This window comes from Piliocolobus tephrosceles, chromosome 8, assembly GCF_002776525.5.
Source record: "Piliocolobus tephrosceles isolate RC106 chromosome 8, ASM277652v3, whole genome shotgun sequence".
Taxonomy (NCBI): Eukaryota; Metazoa; Chordata; class Mammalia; order Primates; family Cercopithecidae; genus Piliocolobus; species Piliocolobus tephrosceles.
The window spans coordinates 13,158,352-13,164,614 of record NC_045441.1 but is presented as its reverse complement, the minus strand read 5'-3'; the positions used below and the strand labels follow the sequence as shown (position 1 = coordinate 13,164,614).

Below are 6,263 nucleotides of genomic sequence, written 5' to 3'. Positions count from 1 at the left end.
TGTGGTCAGGGGTTCGAGACCAGCCCGGGCAACATGGTGAAACCCTGTCTTTACTAAAAATACAAAAATTAACGGGACTTGGTGGCGAACGCCTGTAATCTCAGCTACTCAGGAGGCCGAGGCAGGAGTATCACTTAAATCTGGGAGTTGGAGGTTACAGTGAGCTGAGATCGCACCACTGTACTTCAGCGTGGGTGACAGAACCAGACCCTGTCTCAAAAAAAAAAAAAAAAAGAAAGAAAGAAAAGAAAAAGAAAGCAAAAGTGTAGACGTCTCTTTGAAGCAACATGGCTGGGAAGAGATAGAGAGAGCTGGGTGGAACTGAACATGGCCTCACAAGGGTCTTTAAAATATATATATATTTTTTTCTTGAGACAAGGTCTCACTCTGTCACCCAGGGTGGAGTGCAGTGGTGCAATTATAGCTCATTGCAGCCTCAAACTCCTGGGCCCAAGCTATCCTCCCACTTTAGGCCCCCAAGTAGCTGGGATTACAGGTGCCCACCACCACGCCCGGCTAATTTTTATATTTCTGTAGAGACGGGATTTCACCATGTTACCCAGACTGGTCTCAAACTCTAAACTCAAGCAATCCCCCTGCCTTGGCCTCCCAAAGTGCTGGCATTATAGGCGTGAGTCATCCAGTGCGGCCAAGGGACTTTTAAACATTTTTAAATGACAGAAAATGGACTGTGGGGCCGGGCGCGGTGGCTCATGCCTGTAATCCTAGCACTTTGAGAGGCCAAGGAGGGTGGATCACTCAAGGTCAGGAGTTTTAGACCAGCCTGGCCGACATGGTGAAACCCCGTCTTTATTAAAAATACAAAAATTAGGGGCCGGGCGCGGTGGCTCACGCCTGTAATCCCAGTGCTTTGGGAGGCCGAGGTGGGCAGATCGTGAGGTCAGGAGATCGAGACCATCCTGGCTAACACGGTGAAACCCCATCTCTACGAAAAATACAAAAAATTAGCCGGGCATAGTGGCGGGCGCCTGTAGTCCCAGCTAATCAGGAGGCTGAGGCAGGAGAATGGCGTGAACCCAGGAGGCAAAGCTTGCAGTGAGCTGAGATTGCACCATTGCACTCCAGCCTGGGCGGCAAAGCGAGACTCCATCTAAAAAATAAACAAACAAACAAACAAACAAAAATACAAAAATTAGCCAGGCACGGTGGTGGGTGCCTGTAATCCCAGCTATTTGGGAGACTGAGGCAGGAGGATCACTTGAACCCGGGACGTGGAGGTTGCAATGAGTCCAGATTGTGCCTCTGCACTCCAGCCTGGATGACAAAAAAGAAAGAAAGAAAATGAAGCGTGGTGGAAAATGAAGCGTGGTCATGTGCTGAGGGCTGGGAAACACTGGCAGGAGTGGGAGAGCGAAAGGAGGGCCCCGGGTGAGGTCCCTGTGTCCAGAGCACATCTGGCTCACGGTGGATGGTTTCTGAATAAGCAAGTTATTGGGGACAGACAGAGGGAGCAGGTCCGACATGGTACAGGTCCCCTTGGTGATGGGGGATGCAGAAAGGGGAAGAACAGCCGGCCGTGGGGGTTTTGGGGATGGAGAGGCAAGATACACAGGACTCTCCATGGGGCAGCCGATGTGCCTGGAGCAGAGAGAGGAGAGCATAAGAGGTGCCCCCGATCCCACGCTCCAGGCGACACTACCGCTGGGCACAGGTACCCCTTCCCTCTGTGTCGACCAGGAAGCACAGTCATGGTGGTAAGGGTGGAGGGAGTGCAGAGCAGGAGCGAGAGGGGCTGGGAAAAGCCTCCGACCAGAAGGCGGGAAGAGGCCTGGGCTCCAGCCCAGCCCTACCTTGGACTCAATAAGAGACCCAGAGCCGACCTCTCTGCCCCGAGAGCCTCTACTTCCCCACCTGGAGAATGGGGCCTTGGCCTCCATGTGCCGTAGGGGGCTTGTTTCGTGGCATCTCACAAATCTTGCATTTCAGGCCTGCAGAACACAGAAAAGTCCATACTAGGGGATTCCAGGATCCTGACATTCTATAACATAATTTCTGTGTTGCCACCAGGGGTGGGTCCAACCGACGTCTCTCCCTTCACAGTGGCTCTGTCTGCCCATCCCAGCCGCCAGCTCCCCTCCCTTCCCTTCTCCCCGTCAACTCCGGGCACGGCCAGCCTCGAACACATCCCAAGCAAGCACTTGGCAGGCGGGGACCATGATTCATGCCCTTCCAGCAGGCTTCGTGGCTCGCCCGGCCGCCAGAGTAGGCAGGATATTCTTGGCCTCACCGTTTACTCAGGATTAGCAGGGCGGGGGTGGCTGGGGCTGGGGGAGGCAGACAGTGTTCTCCAGCCTCAGCGAGGTGGGGGGCGTTCATGTCTGAAGTGGCCGCCAGGCTGGCCAGGGAGGGAACATCACCCCATAAACCAAGGCCACGTCTGGGACCCAGACAGCAGAAATGGGGTGGGGCCATCGGAGGAAGGCTGCCACCTGCTCTGTGTCCAGGGAAAAAAGGAGGGCCAGGAGCCCGGGGGCAAGCGAGGCCGCTCACCCCAAACCCCTGATCCAATTTCCCTCCACGAGCCTCTTCCTTGTTGGGGGAGCCCGGCCCTCTCCATCCCTACTGCCTAGAGCCCAGGCTGGGCCAGGAGTTGGAAGCCAGCTCCCAAACAGCCAAGGAACAGAGAAGTCAGCAGCCTCCAGCCACTCCCTCCCGCTGCCCAACCCAGCTCCCCAAATTCCCCACCAAAAGCCACGCCCCCACCCACCCTCAGACCAGTACTTCAGGATGAACCTGGAGCTCCCAGGATAAGGCTGTGCCTCCCCCCGTCAGACCGTCATTTCAGAGCAAGACTATGTCTCCCTAAAACCAAGTGTCCTGAGCCTCACCAGTGTACACAGAGCAAGGCCAGTGTCCCAGGCTAGGGCCATGCCCCTTAGACCATGGTTCCCAGCCAGAGCTGTACCTCCTCCCTTAGATCAGAACCCCCAGGGCAAGGCCTGTCTCCCCATCAGGGGTGACAAGAGAGGACTGGATCATCAAAGTGGGTGGCCCAGGAAAGAGAGTCGGAGGAGAGTACAAGGTCCCCATCCACCGTGGGCTCACCTGGGCCCAGAGGAATCCGTTCTTCCCAGGTCAGATGCAAACAGTTCCTTGGTTCGGAGCGGGAGCCTGGGGCTGGACCATGGGTGAGGGCAGGTGATTTTGGAGCAGGGTCTCTGGGCAGGGAGGGGCCAGGTTTGCACAGGGCTGAGGCAGCAGTTTAGCCTCTGGTAGGGGCAGCTCTCCCCACTCCCTGCAATGCTGTGGTGGTCCCCTGTGAAAATGCGTTGTCCCCCTCCTCCAGGGCTCCAAGGTGCTGTCCCCAAGCAGTCATCACCCCAGACCTGGGTCTCTGAGGCTCAGTGTGGGTGGATCTACCTCTGCCACCCAGGGCTCTAGCTTTGTGTCAGACCCACGGGAATTTCACTCTTGACTCCACCCTGGTACTCCTCCACCTTTCTAACCTCGGTTTTTCTCATCTGGAAAATGGGGACAGGGGCACCTATAGCAGGGGGTTCCATGGTATGCCCTTTCCCTTGGCTGGCCACAGGTAACTCTGGGTGACCACAGGGCCAAGGCACAGGAAGCAACGAAACTGAGTCCAGCCCGTCCTTCCATCCCACGTGCAGCGCCAGGACCTTCAGGAAGTCACTGAGACAGAGCCACATGGAGGAGCGGGGAGATATCTGGCTGGCCTTGGGAGGGTTGGCCTCAGTAGCCTGTGGGGAGGCGAATTCCAGGCCCCTCTCGGCTTCCTCCTGGGTCCATTCTCTCACCCAAGCTCTGGCTTGAGCCCCTGTCCAGAGACAGCTAGGGACCCATGACCAGCCCAGAGGAGTGAGGGGCAAGGGGCATACATTCCTCTCTCTTTCTCTGCCTCATTCTCTGCTCCCCAGACCAGGAGACAAAGGACTGGGTTTAAATTCCGGCTTTGTCATTCACCAACTATAAGGCATTGGGCAAGGTATTGAATCTCTCCAAGCCTCAGTTTCCTTATCTGTAAAGTGGGAGGGGCCAGGTGCGGTGGCTCACACCTGTAATCCCAGTACTTTGGGAGGCCGAGGCAGGAGGATCCCTTGGGCCCAGGAGTTCGAGACCAGCTAGAGCAACAAAGTGAGATCCTGTCTCTACAAAAAATTAGCTGGTGTTGCCAGGTGCAGTGGCTCATGCCTGTAATCCCAGCACTTTGGGAGGCCGAGGCAGGTGGACCACCTGAGGTCCGGAGTTCAAGACCAGCCTGGCCAACATGGTGAAACCCCATCTCTACTAAAAATACAAAAATTAGCCAGGCATGGTAGTGGGTGCCTGTAATCCCAGCTACTCGGGAGGCTGAGGCAGGAGAATCGCTTGAACGTGGGAGGTGGAGTTTGCGGTGAGCCATTGCACTCCAACCTGGGTGACAGAGCAAAACTTCATCTTAAAAAAAAAAAAAATTAGCTGGTGTGGTGGTGTCCACTTGTAGTCCCAGCTACTCAGGAGGCTGAGGTAGGAGGATCACTTGAACCCAGGAGGTTGAAGCCGCAGTGAGCCAAGGTCATGCCACTCTACTTCAACCTGGGTGACGGAGAACCTGTCTCAAAAATAAAATAAAATAATAAAAAATAAAATAAAATGGGAATGATAGCAAAACCCAGGACCATTGGAGAATGACATGAGCTAAGGCAGGAAAGAGCCTGGCCCTATGGGACAGGGACGGCAAACCTGGGCAGTCATCTTCATCCTTTCCAGGTTCCTCTGAGGAGCACCCAGAGACCCCAGCTCAGGGGAAGCAGTGCAAACCAGGGACTCCCAAGTTCCTGGCCCAGAGTGCCTGCTGGAGAGGGACTGGAGTCCTCAGCTCTGAGCATCACTGAGGTTTGGGTGAAGGGAGGGACAGAGGCGCAGCCAGACCCTGCACATTCCAGCCCTGGTTCATTCTGGATCCAAGCGCTGAGACCTCTCCCCACCCGGGCGCCCAGCCAAGCCCCCCTGTAATGGGGCCAGATCCGGAGGACAGCCCGACCCGGGCCAGAGCTCGCTCTCTGCTCAGTCCTTAAAAGTCCACCAGCCCAAGCTCCTCTTCTGCCTTGAAGGGGGCCTGCGTGTGTAGGGCTGCGTTCCTGGCATGCCATGGATGGCGGAGCAACTGGAGGTCTCCCCAGAAAGTGCATGACTCCAGGTCAGATCCTGGGAAAAGGCCACAGCCCCAGGACCTGGAGCCGAGGGACTGAGGGCCAAGTTGGCACTGGGGGAGAATGAGGGGAGTTAGGAGGAGGGGAGTCGGGGGAGGGGGAGTTGGGGATGTCTGAGGCGAGGGAGTTGGGAGAGGGGACTTAATAAGAGGGTGGGGCTCAATGAGGTGGGAGAGTGAGGAGGAGGAGTAAAGGGGCTTAGGGGTGGGGAAGGGAACTCAATGGAAAAAAGGGGGGTTCATGCATGGCACGGGGCTCAGGCTTTCCCTCCCTGGTCACACTTCTCCTGCCACTCAGTTCTCTTCACACCACCCACCCTAAGCCGTGCCCTCTGACCTCCCACCTGCTTGGGGCTGACCACTCTGCCTTGTCTCTTTCCATCCAGGGCCTTGGGGAACTCCAAGACAGAATGGCCTGAGGCCTGGACACTCTCTGAGGACATCTCTGCAAAGGCCCTAGTGGCCCAGGCCAGTGGGATGCGGGCTCCTGGCCCTGTCCAGACTCTCATGCCGTAGGGCAAGGGCTCAGGGGTCCCTCCCTGCGTTTGCTCTGGGGTGGCAGAGAGCCATTATGAGTCAGTTCAGGGTGGTGGGCTGCTCTCTCTGGCAGCCCAAGGAAGCCTTCCTGGAGGAGGAAGCCTGACCCTCCAGCTGGGCTTCAATGGGGAAGAGGCTAGGTAGAGGCCTGGCAGTGGGGCAGGGGTGGGGACTGTATGTGAGCAGTTGTGTGGCAGGTGTGGCAGGTGTGGCAGGAAGAAGGGCTAGAGGGGTGGGCAGGCACTGCCATCCATAGCCTGGAAAGTGTCACCAACAGGGCAGGATTTCATCCAAGAAGTGACAGGGAGGCCAGGCACGGTAGCTCAGGCCTGTAATTCCCACGCCTTCAGAGGCTGAGGCAGGAGGATGACTTGAGCCCAGGAGTTTGAGACCAGTCTGGGCAACATAGCAAGATCTCCATCTCTGCAAAAAAAATTTTTTAAATTAGCCGGGCATGGTGGTGCACACCAGTAGTCCCAGCTACTAGGGAGGTTGAGGCAGGAGGATCACTAGAGCCCAGGAGATTGAGGCTGCAGGGAGCTATGATCGTACC

At 56.6% G+C, this 6,263-nt stretch overlaps 1 long non-coding RNA gene across 1 annotated transcript; it reads left to right on the top strand.

Annotated features, from left to right (window-relative positions):
* The first annotated feature begins 2,607 nt into the window (after positions 1–2,607).
* Positions 2,608–4,590, top strand: LOC111547003. The gene is made up of 2 exons (XR_002733004.1): positions 2,608–4,021; positions 4,158–4,590. It is a non-coding gene; the product is annotated as an uncharacterized LOC111547003 (long non-coding RNA).
* The last annotated feature ends 1,673 nt before the right edge of the window (positions 4,591–6,263 follow it).